This window comes from Sciurus vulgaris (assembly GCF_902686455.1).
Source record: "Sciurus vulgaris genome assembly, chromosome: 14".
Classification (NCBI taxonomy): domain Eukaryota; kingdom Metazoa; phylum Chordata; class Mammalia; order Rodentia; family Sciuridae; genus Sciurus; species Sciurus vulgaris.
In genome coordinates this window covers 78,983,798-79,001,303 of record NC_136475.1, presented here as the reverse complement: position 1 = coordinate 79,001,303, position 17,506 = coordinate 78,983,798, and the positions used below count along the sequence as shown (strand labels likewise).

Here is a 17,506-nt window from a genome sequence, read left to right as displayed (position 1 = left end):
TAAAAATAAATCAATATAACTTTGAGCCAAATGGGTGGCACTGGCTGTGTGAATGTGGGGTCCAAGGAGAGCCAGGCACCAGCATCCCTGCCTGGCAGGGCTGACATCATAGCAACCTCATCCATTTCTGGAGCCCTAGGCTGAGAGATCTGGTGAGTCTTTTAGGATTCAAGGCAGGATCCTAGAAGGACACTTGGCTATTTCAGTTTGGGGAAAGAAAGAAGTCACACCAGATTCCAAAGCAACATTCCTGCTGGCAAATGCACACACATAGCTGTGTGGAGCATGATACACGCAGCAACTGTGGTTTGGGCATAGAAACCACTGAGCTGGCCATTGGAAAAAAATAAAATCAAGTGTTAAGAGGCACCCATCGCCTTCCCTCTCTGGCGTATGTGTGCATCAAAGCACAGGCTTTGGGGTTAGATAGCCTTCTGGTACAGTCTGCTCCACATCACGTCTTAAATCTGTTACCTTGCACAGCTCTAGCTACCCACCCCCAGTCTCAGTGTCCCCATCTATAAATTGGATTGCATGGTGCGGGGTGTGAATGCTTAACCCAGAACTGAGCTTCAGTAGGTAGTTCCTTCCTTGCCTTCTACTCCCTTTCAGACTTCAGAAACCCAGGTCCCTTCAGCTCCATGGCACCTTTCCAGGTAGCTTTAAGCTACCCAGAAGAGAAAAAGGCAAAAACACTGCCCCTTTGCCTTCTAGTGGTGAAAGAAGCCCATTGCAGGGACAGGGACATACAATAAATTACGAGCTCATTTTATTGGTTTATGAATCAAAGGTCAGACATAATTTACAAATCCATATCTGAGTCATCGGCAATATATCACTATAACCAGAGCTTACGATTGGTGTCAAATACCATATGGCAGAATAATAATAAGGCATCATTAAATATATCACACTCGTTTGGTTTGACTGACTGTAGCACTAACTCTGTACACGTTGTCTCACGCTCATTTGCTGATAATTGTTAAAGAGCACATAACCGAGAACTCCAAGATGCCACTGGTAGTGCAGTCTGGACTTCCTGAGCCCAGAGATGTCATAACCCTAGATGAAAGGTGATCACAAAGGACCCAAGAGATGGAGGGTGAGACATCAAGGCTGTCTTCCAGAGACACTGATGAAGCAGGAGCTAGAAGACTCAGCAGCTTTGGTAAATGGATGAAGTTGGAAAATATCATGCTAAGTGAAATAGGCAAAGCCCAAAAAACCAAAGGCTAAAGGTTTTCTCTGATGAGTGCATGACAATGTATATATAACGAGGAGGGGGTGGCCGGGGGAAGAGAAGAATGAAGGAACTTTGGATGGTGTAGAGGAAAATAGGGTGGGAGGGGGTGGGGGACAGAAAGATAGTAGAATGAAATAGACAGTATTACCTTATATATATGTATGATTACGTGAATGGTGTGAATCTGCATTATGTGCAACCATAGAAATGAAAAGTTGTACCCCATTTGTGTACAATAAATCAAAATGCAGTCTGTAAAAATAAAAAAGATTTTATTAAAAAATAAAATAAAATACAGTAGTCTCCTCTTATTTGTGGGGGATGTGTGCCAAGACCCCCAATGGATGCCTAAAACTGAGGATAGTACCAACATATAGACTATATTTTTCCTATACATACATGCCTCTGATAAAGTTTAATTTATAAATTAGGTACAATAAGAGATTAACGACAATAACTAATAAAATACAATATGCTGCAATTAAAAAAAAAAAAGACTCAACAGCTTAAATGTCACACTCACTATGGCTCCAGGCCTGTCTGTCTTGGGTCCTGACTGGAGAGCAGTTTCCTCAGACGGGACGGACACAGCAGAGAGGAACTGAGAGGAGACCAGCTTGAGGGTGGAGTGAGACAGCACCTGGGAGTGACTGACCCAGCAGCAGGGAACAGGAGAAGGACCAACGCAAGGTTCCGTGGGTCTGGGGGATGGTGCTTAGAAAGTAGGAGAGGATGTAGACTAGTGGGTGTCACTTCAAGTGTCACCTGGTGAGTCCCCTAACAGGCAGTATAACCGTGTTGGTGATGCAAAGGCTGTGACCCACATCCAAGCAGCTGGTATCATGGACATGAGCCAGCTGTTGGGTCAAGTTAGAATTTGAGAGGGCAGAGAAGTCAGACAGAAGCCACATTTCCTGCGCACTGGCGGAATACCTGGTAGGAGCCCAGTTACAGCAGCGAGAGGAGGTTCCAACCTGAAATGGTCTTGCTTTTGACATGGCTCCCAGGGAGCCAAGCCGTGCAGCCAACCCACTGGTACCTGCTGACAAATGACAAGGAAGCAGTGGAGTGGTGGGCTGGAGCACAGGTGGCAAGCATGGACCACAGCTGCACAGAGTCCACCATGCCTGCATAGGCCTGAGGTGCAGTGGGCCTGAAGCAGGGTGAACCAATGCCACAGGCGAGCCAGGGTGCACTGACCAGTCATCCCACCACACCTCAGCCTGGCACAGTGCAGACATCGCTCCATGTGGGGCCTGTCTGTGGGACCCTCCCTCCCCAGCCAAGGATTCTCAATTCACTGACCTCAACTGTGGGAAGCTGACCTTATTTAGCGGAATCAGACTAGGTTGAGCCATGGGATGTAGAGGCCTGGCTTCTAGGAACTGCCACAAAGCATGTGGCGCTGTATGGAAGCGGTTCCCTGTCTCCTGGAATTTTTCCCTGAGGATGACTCCCCTAACTCCAACCTATCCTGTCCATCACAGAAGAAGCTCCTCCCAGTCCTTGCCTCCTTTACCTGTATATTGTAAGTAAAGGAGAGCTGGGCAACTCCATATTGTTGTGAGAGGCCAAGGCTGGTATGGCCAGACCCGTCACGCCCTCTCTCATAAAAAGAGTATTGGCTCTTGTGTGTTCATTTGAGTAGATAAGTTTTTTGGGTAATAGATAAACCGCCAACATCCTCCTCTGGCAGCTAACCTTTTTCTCCTCCACACTGGCTGTGGCAGAGAGGACCCCACACTCAACCTCAGGCTTCTGGGACAAGTGAGGAGAAAACGGAAGCAAAGCAAACCTGAATGGGATTTAGGGAAAATATCATGCTAAGTGAAATAGGCCAAGCCCAAAAAACCAAAGGCTGAATGTTTTCTCTGATGAGTGCATGACAATGTGTATATAGTATATATATAGCATTAGTACTTTTCCAAAGCCTAATTAGCATAATTTTGTGTCTATAGCATTAATACTTTTTCGAACCCTGATTAGCATTAGGTTTGGATCAATAGCAGGTCCCCAAATGCTATATAAACCCCCAGACTGGCAGCCAGATGGAAACCCATGTCTGGTCCCCTCTCCTCCGGTGGGACTTCCGTTTCTATGCATACTTGATCATGCACACTTGAACAAATCCTATTCTCACACTCACTCCTCCAGGCCTCTGGATTTCATTCCCTTCCTGAGACAAGAACCTGGAAAGAAGAAACTGATGGTGAGTTGCGGGGTCTGTGGCAACACTGGGCACAGACACCATTAAGAGCTGCAGCCCTTCCTGGCTCAGAGGTCAGAGCTTGTGCAGACTCCTCCTGCCAGCAGAAGCTGTCAAAGGAGTCTCATCTCAAAACTCCGCTTTCACTTTCAAGTCCCTAGCGATGTCCCATCTGGCTGACTGCCTTGTCAGGGTAACTGGTGGTCTTGTCAAAAGAGCCATTCCTAGGCCCAACTTAGGCCCATCTCTCTGGGGTGGGGACTAAGAATCTGCACTTTGAGTACTCCCTGCCACGATTCCCATCAGACTGCAGTTGGAGAATCACAGACGGAAGACCTTGTGTAGCTATGGGATAAAAAACCGAGAGACCAGGAAGTCCTCAAGCCACATGAGGCAGTCCTGGTGCTACAGTACCCCTCCCCGCAAACAGAAATGCCAGCAGCAGCCATGCCAGTCTTGGGACCTAACACAAGTTGAACAATGGGCTCTGGCTTTTGGACCCTGGTGGCGAATCTTTTGATTCATTTAGTACTACAAATGGCACATGCCCCAACTTGTCTCTTTTCATGAGTTTTTTTTTAAAGGTTGGAGCATGAGTCGATATGTATAGAACCAGAGTTAATCTCTGACACACAGATGAGTGGTTTGACTCTGATGTCCTATTGTAACCTTATCTCTGAGGTACCATTGGCTACACATGGAAGCAGGCACCCCAAACCTTCACTGTGGTAACCAACTCACCTGGGGAGCATCATCTGGCACTTTCTTTAGCTTAATAACTTCTCTCGCAAAAACCTAAATATGCCACAAGTAAGGAAATAGTATGTCCTCTGTAGTGCACATTGGCTTGATGAACTAGGGAGTCATTAAGATGATTACAAAGATGGTACAGCAATTCAGGGAAATATTTAGAATGTATTATTAAATAATATCAGATTTTAAGTTTAGAAAATAATGGAAATAACAACAAAACTAGGGCTGGGGTTGTGGCTCAGTGATAGCATGCTCACACATGAGGCCCTGGGTTTGATCCTTAGTACCACATAAAAATAAAAAATAAAGGTATTGTGTCCATCTACAACTAAAAAATCTATTTAAAAAAAAAAAGAACAACAAAGCTACACAAATATGAAAAAACAACATATAAAAAATGATACTTGTGGGGCTGGGGAGATAGCTCAGTTGGTAGAGTGTTCGCCTTGCAAGCACAAGGCCCTGGGTTCAATCCCCAGCACCGCAAAAAAAAAAAGAAAAGAAAAGAAAAAAAAAAAAGATTGTGGAAATTGTGACAGATAATCTTTGTTCCTTAAAAATTGTGAAAAAGAGTTGGGTGCCGTGGTGGACAACTGTAACCCCAGCTTCTCGGGAGGCTGAGGCAGGAGGAATACAAGTTCAAGACCAGCTTTGACAAGTCAGGGAGACCCTGTCTCAAAATAAAATAAAAAGGACTGAGATCTGTCTTAGCGGTAGAGTGCCCCCTGGGTTCAATCCTCAGTGCTGAAAAAAAAAATGTTCTTTGATGTGTTACAGTTATTAAAAGCTACCTTCTACAGTCCCTTTTCTTCTCTAAATCACAGGACGATAAGCCAGGTACAGTGGTGCATGTCTTGGGAGACTGAGGCAGGAAGATGCCTTGAGCCCAGGAGTTTGAGGCCAACCTGGAAAACACATCAAGACCCCGTCTTAAACAAAACCAAACCCGGGACCATAAACCGTACTCCGGACTGATACCTGCAATAACAGAACTGCACATAACTTCTCAGTGGTCACTCATTTTGAAAGGTCAAACAATATCCCCCAGGAGGTCTCCCGGAAACTGGCAGCAGGCAGCTCTGGGCGGGTCCGTTCTCAGAATCCAGAGCCTGGGCTCCGTGTCCATGCAGCTTATTAACAGCTTCATGGCGACGCAGGTGAAGAGGGGCAGCTCCTCTGCAGCTCGAGAGGGGACGAAGTCTGGTGAGCAGCGTGGCCAGCTCGAAACCCGCCTAAGTCTGTGGACAATTTCTGGATGAACTATGCTTTTAGTTGACTCATGCCTAGTCCTGCGCTGAGCTCTTAAGTGACAGGTTCCAGCCTCCGCCTGCATGGGGATGGAGGGAGAAGCCTGAACACGCTGGACTTGGGTGGCAGCAGTCTATCTCCATGAGGACGGAGCTGCCCAGTCACCACTGCTGGGTGGAATCGCACAAGCAAGTGGTGACACTACACAGGCACATGCAGTCAGAGGGACTGTCAGGTGTCCCCACCTTGAACTCACGCCTCCTTTGGGAGGCGGGCTGTGGGAGAGAATGACAGCTCTGGGACATAAGGAAACCATCCTTACCTGGCATGGTGGTACATAACCATAATCCCTGTGACTTGGGAGGCTGAGGCAGGAGAATGGCAAGTTGGAGGCCAGCCTCAGCAACTTAGTGAAATACTATCTTGAAATAAAAAATAAAAATGGATGGAGACATATCTCAGTGGTAAAGTGCCCCAGAGTTCAATCCCCAGTAACAAAATAAAAATAAAAGCAAGCAAGAAAACAAACAACCTTTCATCTTAAAACACAGGAAAAAGGGGCCAGAGTTAGAACTAAATGGCAGAGCCCTGGGTTCAAACCCCAGCAGGTACACACACACACACACACACACACACACACACACACACACACAAAGAGCAAACTAACCCAAAATAAGAATAAGGAAGAAAATAATAAAGATTAGAATGGAGATGAATGAAATAGAGAATAGAAAAAACAAGAGAGAACTTCAATGAAACCAAAAACTGGGATTTTTGAATTATTAACAAAATTAATAAAATTTCAGCTAGATTGACCAAGAAAAAATTACTTAAGTTACTTAAATTACTAAAATTAGAAATGAAAGAGACGACATTACTACTGAATATAGAGAACACCATGGCAATTGTATGCCAACAAATTAGGTAACTTAGCTGAAAGGGACAAACACCTAGAAAGATGAAAACCATCAATAATGACTCAAAAGAAATGCAGATCTCAATAGGCCCATAAGAATAAAGAGATTTAATCAGAAATAAAATAAACAAACACCCCCAGAGTTGGGGGCTGTAGCTCAGTGGTAGAGTGCTTGCCTGGCACGCACGCCTTGCTGAATTCAATCCCCAGCATTGGGGGGTAGGGAGGGGACACACAAGCCCTGAGACTTTCATTGGTGGATTCTACCAAACATTTAAAGAAAAACTAATACTAATCTTTTAGAGATTTTATCCATGAATTAGTAAAGGAATGAGAATCTCCCAGGTCATTCTGAGGTGAGTTTTGTTTTGCTTTTATCCCCCAGTACTGGGGATTGAAGCCCAGGTCTCAGCCATGCTAAGCAAGCTCTCTACCACTGAGCCACACCTCCAGCCTGAGATCGCCATTCTTGATGCAAAACTCTTGGCAAACTAGGAATAAAAAATAACCTCTTCAACCTGATAAGAGACAATTATAAAAAAACAAAAACAAAAAAAAAAAAAACAAAAAACCCACAGCTAACATCATAAAGATGAAAGACTGCATTAACCTGGGAACTGGAAGAAAGGCGGGGATCTACTGGTAGGCAGGAAGAAACCTGAGTTATCTGCCATATCCATACCCCTGCTTGTTCAGAAACAGGGCTCTCTGCTCCTTGTATTGGGCCACCACCTATGGGCTCACTAAGCATCTCAGACAGGAAATGAGACTCTTTCACTGCCTCTGACTTCCCACCTTGTACAGACTCTGCTGTCTACTCATCTATCCCTATTTCTTCCTCCACAAGCAGAGTGCAGTTTTTCTCAGGGGTCTGCTTGCCAGAGCAGAGGGCCCTCTCCCCAGCTCAGTGGAAGTCCTGATTGTCTCGTCAGTCTGTAGCCTGCTTCCTTTGCCAATGACTGATTTAGGGACAGGCCAGGGAGGGAAGCTTGGCTGGAGACCCCCCTGGAATGGCTTTCCCCTTCTTGATAAGACATGTCTTCTTCCACTGCACATTGTCATATTCCACCAGGGAGCTGGGTGATCATGTTCTTCTCATGATCAGGAAGAGAGATAAGGCCAAAACTGAAGTTCTGAAGGTGGATAAGTGAACAGGTAGGAGGACCAGTTAGAAGGTTTTGCAGTCGAGAAACAATGGTATCTTGACCAGGGTGGGGAGGGTGGGGAGAGTTGCTGGTCTTTTTTGAAGATAGTATTTTGTAGAGTGCATATTTTGAAGGTAGGACCAAAAAGATTTGAAGGATGAGTGTGGAGTGAGACATAAGGGTGGGGACTCCTCCAAGGTGTTTGCTTGAGGGTCTGGAAGGATCGCGTTGGCATTCACGAAGGTGGGGAAGGCAGCAAGAGGAGCAAGTTTTGTGGGGAGCGGGAATATAGCTTGGACAGGTTGTTTGAGGCTCCACCTCCAGGTGGGGCTGGCCAATAGTCATTAGATGCATTTGGGGTACAGGAGAGAGGGTCACACAGGAGATAGGAATTTGAGAGCTCCCAGCATGCACAGAGTATTAAAGTCATAAGACTAAGTCAAACCCTAACACTGAGAAGAGAAGAGAGAAAGGGCCTGAAGACTGAGGTCTGGGGCAGCAGCCAGGACTGAAAAGAAGCGACCATGAGAGAGAATTGCCCATGGTGCATGCCTATGATAATCCCAGCTAGTGGTGAGACTGAGGCAGGGGAAGCCCACATTGGAGCCCAGCCTATGCACCTTAGCAAGACCCTGCTTCAAAATTAAAAAAAAAAAAAAAAAAAAAAAAGGGAAGAAAGAGAGAGAGAGAGAACACAAGAGAGTTCACCTCAGCAAAATGAATTAGAAAAAAATATAAATACATCCTTTCCAATCCACTATCTGTGGTGGAACTGCTGCTGAGATGCAAATTTTTGTAAAAAACCCTTATGGGGAAGCATATCACACTCAAGGCTGAACCCCTGGACACTATAGAAAATGTAAAGGCCAAGATCCGGGAAAAGGAAGGAAATCCTCCTGATCAGCAAAGACTGATTTTTGCTGGTATACAACTGGACTGCAACCTTCAGGAGTCCACCTGTCCTCTTGTGCTGAGGCTTGGTGGTGGTGCTAAGAAAAGGAATAAGTCTTACACCACTCCCAAGAAGAATAAGCATAAGAGAAAGAAGATTAAGTTGGCTGTCCTGATAGATTATAAAGTGAATGAAAATGGCAAAATTAGTTGTCTTCCCCAGAGTGCCCTTCAGATGAATGTAGGTGCTAGAGTTTTTATGTCTAGCCACTTTGACAGACATTATTGGGTCAAGTATTGTCTGACTTATTGCTGCAACAAGTCAGAAGACAAGTAATGTGTATGAGTTAATAAAAGACATGGACTAAAATAAAAACATGAAGACGAAATGAAAAAAACAAAAGTGAAAACAAGCAAAGGGAGGAATAGTCAATTCTAAAGGAATAGACAATCAAAGGAGAAACTAATTCAAACTAAAAACTAGAAATAAACCCAAACGACTGGAAATACAAATCATATCTCAATAATAACCTTGGATATTAATGGCCTAAACTCATCAATCAAAAGACACAGATTGGCAGATTGGAATTTAAAAAAAATTTTTTTTAGATGTTGATAGACCTTTATTTTATTCATTTATTTATATGTGGTGCTGAGACTCAAACCCAGTGCCTCACTCATGCTAGGCAAGCAATCTACTACTGAGCTATAACCCTAGCCTGGCAAATTGAATTAAAAAAAAAAAAAAATGCAACTGTTGTGGTTTGGATGTGAGATGTCTCCCCAAAGTTCATGTGTGAGACAATGTAAGGAGGTTCATAGAGAAATGATTGGGTTTTGAGAGTCTTAACCTAACCAGTGAATTAATCCCTGGTGGGATTAATTGAAATGGCAGGGTGTGGCTATGGGGTATATATTTTGCATCTGAAGAGTCTTTCTCTGCTTCCTGATCACCATGATGTGAGCTGCTTCCCTCTGCCACCTTCTTCCACCATGATGTTTAGTCTCATCTGAAGTTCCAAGGAATGGAGCTAGCCTTCTATGGACTAAGACCTCTGAAACTGTGAGCCCTCAAATAAACTCTTCCTGGTTTACAGTTGTGCTGGTCAGGTCATTTAGTCACAGCAGCAAAAAGCTGACTAACACACAACAATGTGCAGTCTCCATGAGACTTACCTCATAGGCAAAGACATCCACAGACTGAAGGTGAAAGGATGGGAAAAAACATATCACTCACATAGATCACATAAACATATCAGATAAAGTGGACTTTTAGCCAAAGTTAATCAGAGGGACGAAGAAGGCCATTTCATACTGCTTAAGGGAATTTTACATCAACAAGACACAACAATCGTAAATATTATGCCCCAAACAATGGAGCACCTACATAAATCAAATAAACCCTTCTCAATTTCAAAAATCAAACAGACCACAACACAATAATACTGCGAACTTTAACATGCCTCTCTCACCATTGGATATATCCTCCAAACAAAAACTAAATAAAGAAGCTATAGAAGTAAAAAATACAATTGATAGTTTAGACTTAACAGACACATACAGAATATTTCATCCATCAATGACCAAATACACTTTCTTCTCAGCAGCACACAGATCCTTCCTAATATGGATAATGTTATGTAAGATATCACATATTTTGGCCTATAATTGTAATATTATCTTAACATATTTTAGCATCTATAGGGTTATTTTGATAGCTCCCTTTCCATTTATATTAATTTTTGTATTCTTGCTTTTTTCTTGATTAGAATTGTTTGATTTTTTCAAATTTTAGCTGCATTATGTCTTCTCTATTTCATATATTTCTGCTCCTACTCTTATTTTTTCTTTCCTACTACATAATTTGAAAATAATTTGTTATTCTAGCTTCTTTCTGATACAAATACTTTTAGTTATAAATGTTTATCTGAGTACTATTTCATCCCCAAGATCCTGGTATTTTAAGCTCTTATCATCACTTAGTTCAAAGCACTTTTTTTTAAATAGTTGTAGATGAACACATTACCTTTATTTATTTTTATGTGGTGCTGAGGATCGAACCCAGTGCCTCACACGTGCCAGGCAAGCACTCTACCAATGAGCTACCACCCCAGCCCTCAAAATACTTTTAATTTCTTTTTCTTGTGCTTTCTTCCATGACCTCTGAGATATTTACATGTATACCATTTAATTTTGAAATAGTTGACATGTGGGAGTGGAATTCTATGTATCTTAAGGTGATTGATTTCTAATGCAATAAATCATGCAGGAAACACAGCATGCATGATTTCGAATTTTAAAAAAAGTAATGGAAATACATTTTTAAAAATTATTTATATATATATATATTTTTTAGTTGCTCATGGACCTTTATTTTATTCATTCATTTATATGCAGAGCTGAGAATCAAACCCAGTACCTCACACATGCTAGGCAAGTGCTCTACCACTGAGTGGCTACCCCAGCCCCAGAAATACTTTTATATTGATTGTATTGGTTACATATGTGTCAAAACTGATCAAATTATATACTTAAAATATCTGCATTTTTTTTTCACATCATTGCATTATTTATTGGTTATGTGAGAATGCATGCACTTATGTAAATTCTTCAGGAAAATATATTTTTTACACTCTAATGCACTATTTTATCAAATATCTGCATTTTATTGTACTTCAATTTTACCGCAATAAAACTATGAAAAAAATAAAAAATACAAATATATAAAACCAATATCTAAAAAGAAATCAAGAATAATAATAACGTATGCTGTCCCAGATCTGTGAATGTATCATCCAATTTAATCCTCATACAATTGTATTAGCAATATGAAAATACCAATTAAACAATTCCAAGGTACCATTACACGAACCAAAGTAAATAAAAATAAAACCCAGTTTAAGTAGGGCTGTGGGAAAACAGATACTCTGCAAGGACTGGTGGCACTTTGTCTGGAGAGGAATCTGGGAAAAAAATGTACTGAGAGCTGTAAACTCAATGTACCTTCTGACCTTATCTGAGAAGAAAAAGTTAACTGTTACATTTGTTCATTGTAGCTCTATCAATAAGTATGAAAAACTGGAAATGACCCATGTCACTGTCAAACAAGCCATGATACATTTAAGAATGGCCACTTAACCATTAAAAATGACAAGAATGTAGACTGGGTTGATGCAGGCAACGTGCTTTGTCTTGGTTGGAGATTACTTCCTTTTGAGGACAGAATTTCGGCCAATTAGCTTAAGTAAAGGAAAATTTGCTACTAGGACACAGGAATCTCTGACTCCCAAGAGTAACAGGCAGACCCCTGGCCCTGGAAAGCCCCGGACATGGGGCCACGTGATCATCAGGGACACAGCAAGGCCTCTGACTGGGGGTTCTCCTGTGGCTCACAGGCGTCTCTCTGCATGTTCATTTGATGACCTTCCTTTTCTTTGTTTCCTTGTCCGTGTTCCTGGCCTACGATGGCTAATCACTGTCCTCAGTCCATGTGACTCTGCACCTCTCTGGGCTTCTGCTGTAGGGTAGGTCTGATTCAGAGGAGGGACGGACACCCTCTTCAGCTGAGATGAAGGCTGGTGGCAGAGGATGTGGTGGCTTTCTTGAGAGTCTCTTCAAAGTGTCTCCACTACAACGTTATAAAAGCAGAAAACAACACATTGCAGGCAGAGGAGAAAAGACACAACAATGTACCGTTGGGCAGCCTGCAATGCTGTGCTATGACGCTCCTTTTCTACCCTACCAGTGCCTCTGCCCCTCACGTGGCTCCATTAAAAAGATAATTTTAAGTTCCATGGAGAAAGAGTGTGGGTAAGAGCACACAGGTGCTGCGGAAACTAGAAATCGGCAGTGTGTGATGAAGGACCATTTCCTTCTACATTCAGAATTACTAGGCTCACATGAGTTGCCGGTCTGCCTTCATTTATTTCTTCTGGATTATTCCAAACCCACCATTTAAATCTTAAATCCATGTTAATAAGCAAATCAATGATAATTAGACATGTCTCCTTTTATAGTAATGTGGAAACCACTATATAAATGTTTATAAATACATTTAAAAAATTATGAATACTAGAAATTTTACAGAAGAAAAGGAATTTGATAAATATCTATCTTGCAGTGACATTCTTCTGGTTTTTGCCAATGCACAAAACATCAAAACTGGGGGTGCCAGGGTTGAACTTAGGGCTTTACGCTTGCTAGGCAAGGAAAACGAAGCTTCATCCCCAGCCCTTCCTTTTCTTTATTTTTAAATAGAGAGTTTTGCTAAATTGCCCAGGCTGGTCTCGTCCTGGTGATCCTCCTGCCTCAGCTTCTGGAGTCACTGAGATCACAAGCATGCGCCATCACACCTCGTTAGAGCCTTCTTAATGATGGTAGAAAACTAATGGCACATCTAACCTGTTAATTGGGTATATCATTTAACATTTGTGTATACAAAAAGGGTCAGAAAACTGCCCATGGAAAACATAATTCCTTCAGAGCTAAGTGCTGATGCTGTAAAGAGGACTGCATCTGTGTAGGCTAATGCTGTCAAGGGCACAGACCAACGGGACGAGTGTGATTTACAGTGAGCTTCAGGCGTTGTACAGAATGATGCATGCAAGGACTCAGGAAATCATAATGCATGTGTTAATTTTAGGGATATGCTTATCCCTCTGTGGAATTTTCTTAATTGTTTACATGTTTGTTTCTTTCCCATCATGCCTCCCCCTCCCAGAATGCCAAAGCCATGAGAGAAGAAACATTATGTGCCTTATGTCCCCAGGGTCTTGAACAAAATATCTCTGAATACATACGTGTGTGTGTGTGTGTGTGTGTGTGTGTGTCTATCCATTAAAAAAGAAATGAACATAAAGGACCTAGCATTTGAGTTCCTGTGCATCAATGAAATTAGATTATTAATGAAATAATTATAATGTGTAATGTATGTCACAAAGTTCACGTTATAAAGGGAAGGGATAGCAGGTTCAACTGTTCATTTATCATTTTCTCTACAGAATTGAAAGCAGAGTTCAATGTGAAGGTTATGACTTCTCAGATTTGGGTCCTGACACTTAGTGCACCTGCTCTATCCTAAACCTCACTGGGTCTAGATGAAGGGGGAGGTGACCTGCGGTGTCCCTGCCGATTGCCTCCTGGTCTTTTCACATCAGGAAGGCCTTCTCCACTGTCAGAGAGGAACCACCCCAAGGTGCACGTGTTAGCAGGGTGGGGCTGGGGTGTTGCTGGCGCTCCCTGGTTGTTTGGACTTCCTGATCAGTGTCCTTTCCTTCAGTCTCCAGCTCCCGAGCAGATGTGGCTGCCTCCCTCTGGTGGACTCACTGTGCTCTGGGGCTCCCCGCGGAATTAAAGCACCTTGATTCCAACCTTCTCCACTAGAGATAGGTAAATGCTTGGCCTCCCTACCCCGTGACCTCCTGGTCTGTACCGTCTGGCACGACTCACTGACTCACACCAACAACTAGGTTGGTGACCACACAACTGCCCAGAGCATAACATCTTTTTTTATCATCTGTTTTTGAGATGGGGGGGCGGGTGTGGCTATGTTGCCCAGGCTGCTCTTGAACACCTGGACTCAAGTAACCCTCCTGCCTTGGACTCCAAGTAGATGGGGTAACAGACACATATCACTGCACCCAGTTCCAAACGTAACGTCTTTCAAAGAAGGAAAGAATGCCACAAAAACTAGAGACCACCATGTTAAGCGAAATAAGTCAAACTCAGAGGAGTAAGGGCGGTATTTTTTCTCTCATATGTGGAAGCTAGAGAGGAATTAAAAAAAAAAAAAAAAGGTTGAGGTGGATCTCCTAAAAATCTCCTAAAACCTCGAAGGGAGGTCAGTAGTGGAAGGGACCAAAGGATGGGAGGGAGGGAGGGGGGAAGTGCTGTGTAGTGATATTGGTCAAATTGTATTGTACAAACATGTAACAACAGATCCCATCAATATGTACACTTAGGGGCTAGGGTCATAGCTCAGTGGTGGAGTGCTTGCCTAGCATGTGTGGGGCTGGTTTCGATCCTTAGTACCACATAAAAATAAATAAAACAAAGGTCCTTCTACAACTAGGAAAAAAAAAAAAAAAAATATATATATATATACACACACACACAGCCAGGGGCGGTGGCACACACCTGTAATCCCAGTGGCTCAGGAGGCTGAGGCAAGAGGATCCTGCGTTCAAAGCCAGCTTCAGCAACCACGAGGCACTAAGCAACTCAGTGAGATCCTGTCTCTAAATAGAATACAATATGGGGCTGGGGATGTGGCTCAATGGCTGAGTGTCTCTGAGTTCAATTCCCAGTAAACCCCCCTGCCAAAAAAAAAGTACAACTATAATGCACCAATAAAAAAATGAAAAAAATAAAAAGAGATCCACAGAATACAAAAGCGTATGTGTAAGGATCTCTGGCCTACTCCTGTGCCCAGTTAGCTTTCTGCCCCACGGACATTTATGTGCGCATGCCATTTCACACACAAGCTCCCCAACACCATGCCTCTTCCTGGTGAAGTCTGGGCGGCCTGCCAAGACCCCCTACTTACCTGATACCAACCCTGTTGAGGAGGTGGCCATCCACTTGTGTGGTCCTGACTGCAGCAGGGGTGTTGAGAAGTGCTGGGTCTCAGGTTCTGCCTCTCCTTGCTCAACCTCAAATGGATACTGTATGCTTGGCCCCTGCCTGTCCCTGCCAGGCCAGTGTGGTCCTGCCCGCTGCTCACCCTGGTGTTGCTGCTGTACACTGGTTTGGCACAGCTTAGGGGCTGTTGGCTGCACACCAGGTTCTGGTCTTCTGCCCCTCCCAGGCCCATACAAGGGAGAATGATCCCCGCAGGAATGGCCACCACCAGCTCCACACTGGAAGCATGTGAGTGGAAAGAGTCGGCCTAACCTTGTGAGGTTCACATCTTGGGTTACTATGTACCAGCTTTGTGATTGGAACCTCGCAGGGCCTTTTTCCCCATTTGTACTGTGAAGATGATATGTAAGTAGCCACTCTTGAAAATGTAAAGATGCGTTACTGAGAAGTGACTTGGAGTTTCAGGATTCTGGCTGTGTGAGTAACGTCCTTCCCAGTTTCAGCTGTGGTTTGGTGCCACCTGGGTTTACTGTTTAAATATCCATGGGGACAAGCAGCTGGCCAAAGTTCCTGGGATAGCAGCAACAATTCCAGGAACCTCTGAGTTAAACTATCTGGCACCCATTATGTCTTTGATCGAGAGAAAATTGACTGAGAGAATAACAAGGACTCCAGGACTCACACTCTGCCTCTTCTCTTTCCCAGAGGGAATTGAGTCCTTGACTGGTAGGAACTTCAGTTCATTCCCACGGAGCCTGGGGAGGACAGGAACTGGAGTCAAATAACAATGATGTGATATCTGAATTCACTTAAGAGTTTTACTTTAATACCTATCCTTTTGTTGTTGTAGGACTAAGGGACAACAGATGAACATGTCACTGTACTTCACTGTACAGATAGTATTTGCTAAGTGTAACAATTTTTTTTAATTTTATTTTTATTGTAAACAAATGGGATACATGTTGTTTCAGTTTGTACATGGAGTAACAGCATACCATTTGCATATTCATATGTTTACATAGAGTAATGATGCCCTTTTTATTTTTATTTTGAAACAGTGTCTTGCTGAGTTGCTTAGGGCCTCACTCAGTTGCTGAGGCTGGCTTTTGAATTTGCAATCCTCATGCCTCAGCCTCCCGAGCTCCTGGGATTACATGCGTGTACCACTGTGCCTGGCTTCACAAAGGATTTTTAAGCACCCACTATGTTCCAGGCACTATCCTGGGTCATATGACTAGAGCAGTAAATAAGATATATGTTGTTCCTGTCATTATGGAAGTTACAGTTTAGCAGAAATAACTGCTTGGAGCAGTACCCTGGAAGCTGGGAAGGTTGTTATCATGTTTTTCTAAAACATCATCTTTTCCTAAACACTTTAAAACACAAAAGATATATGTACATTCTGGAGCATGATATATCCCATCCCCTTCTCTAAAGAAGTCACTCTCAATAGTGATGGATTTTGTTCCCCAAGGGACCTTTGGCAGCATCTGTCATCATGACTAGCTTACACGTGCACACTACTGGCATCTAGTGGGTAGAGACCAGGCTGCCACGGAAGAACCCACAATGCACAGGACAGCACCACAGCAAAGATTTACCTGGCCCCAAATTTCAATAGTTCCAAGGCTTAGAAGCTGTGGTTTAGAAGTTACGTGCTTAGTTCACATCATATTTCAGGCTGAACAGGAGAGAAACACATTTCACCTTTAAGAGTCTTAGGAAAATTGGTCCTATGTTCTGTGTTCCATGACATCTGCCCATGACCAAGGAGGGAGAGGGGACGGGGCTTTTCTAAGTTTGGATTCAGAAACACAGTCTTGGGGTAGAGAGAGTAGACCTGAGTCTTGGTGCGCTAACGTCACTCACTCCTCCTTTGTGAGGCTTATATTTGACTGTCTTACATAAACAAGTTGTTCAAACAAAAGGCTCCAGAAAAAGACCTTGTCTTTTCTACCCTTTGGAAGCCCCACAAAACATGCAAATGAGCCAAATCATCTCAAGGTCACTGAACCCAAGTTTTCAGTTCACTTGGTTTTCTTTCTTTTTAGAGTTTCAAAAGTTTGTTTGGGCATAATTAATCCAATTTGGTCTTTAGGGCAGCCCAGGCTTCCAGAGTGACTGGTTTGTATTGCTGCTTTTCTCACCAATGTTCAGTAAAACAATCATATTTTGGACAAAGCAAGACAAAGAAGAGTGAGAAAAAGTCAGAAGTGGGGTGGGAAGGTAGGGAGGGAGGGAGGAAGACAGAGGGAGAGAAGAGAAAGGATGAACATACCAAAGGAGTGGGAAGTTAACCAGCAAAGAATGAAAATAGTCAGTCCTAACCTTGGCTTCAAGTGCCCTGGTTCACCTACCTTAAATTCTTTGCTTCCTACAGAGCTTTTATCTTTGGGTCTGAGGATTGAACCCGAAGGTGCTTAACCACTGAGCTACATCCCCAGATCTCTGTATATTTGTTAAGTTGCTGAGGCTAGCCTTGGAACTTGTGATCCCCCTGCCTTAGCCTCCTGAATCACCCGAGT

At 43.3% G+C, this 17,506-nt stretch overlaps 1 pseudogene across 1 annotated transcript; it reads left to right on the top strand.

Moving 5' to 3' along the window:
* The first annotated feature begins 8,294 nt into the window (after positions 1-8,294).
* Positions 8,295-8,769, top strand: LOC306643634 (ubiquitin-ribosomal protein eS31 fusion protein-like; annotated as a pseudogene). Its single transcript has one exon. The product of its transcript is annotated as a ubiquitin-ribosomal protein eS31 fusion protein-like (transcript).
* The last annotated feature ends 8,737 nt before the right edge of the window (positions 8,770-17,506 follow it).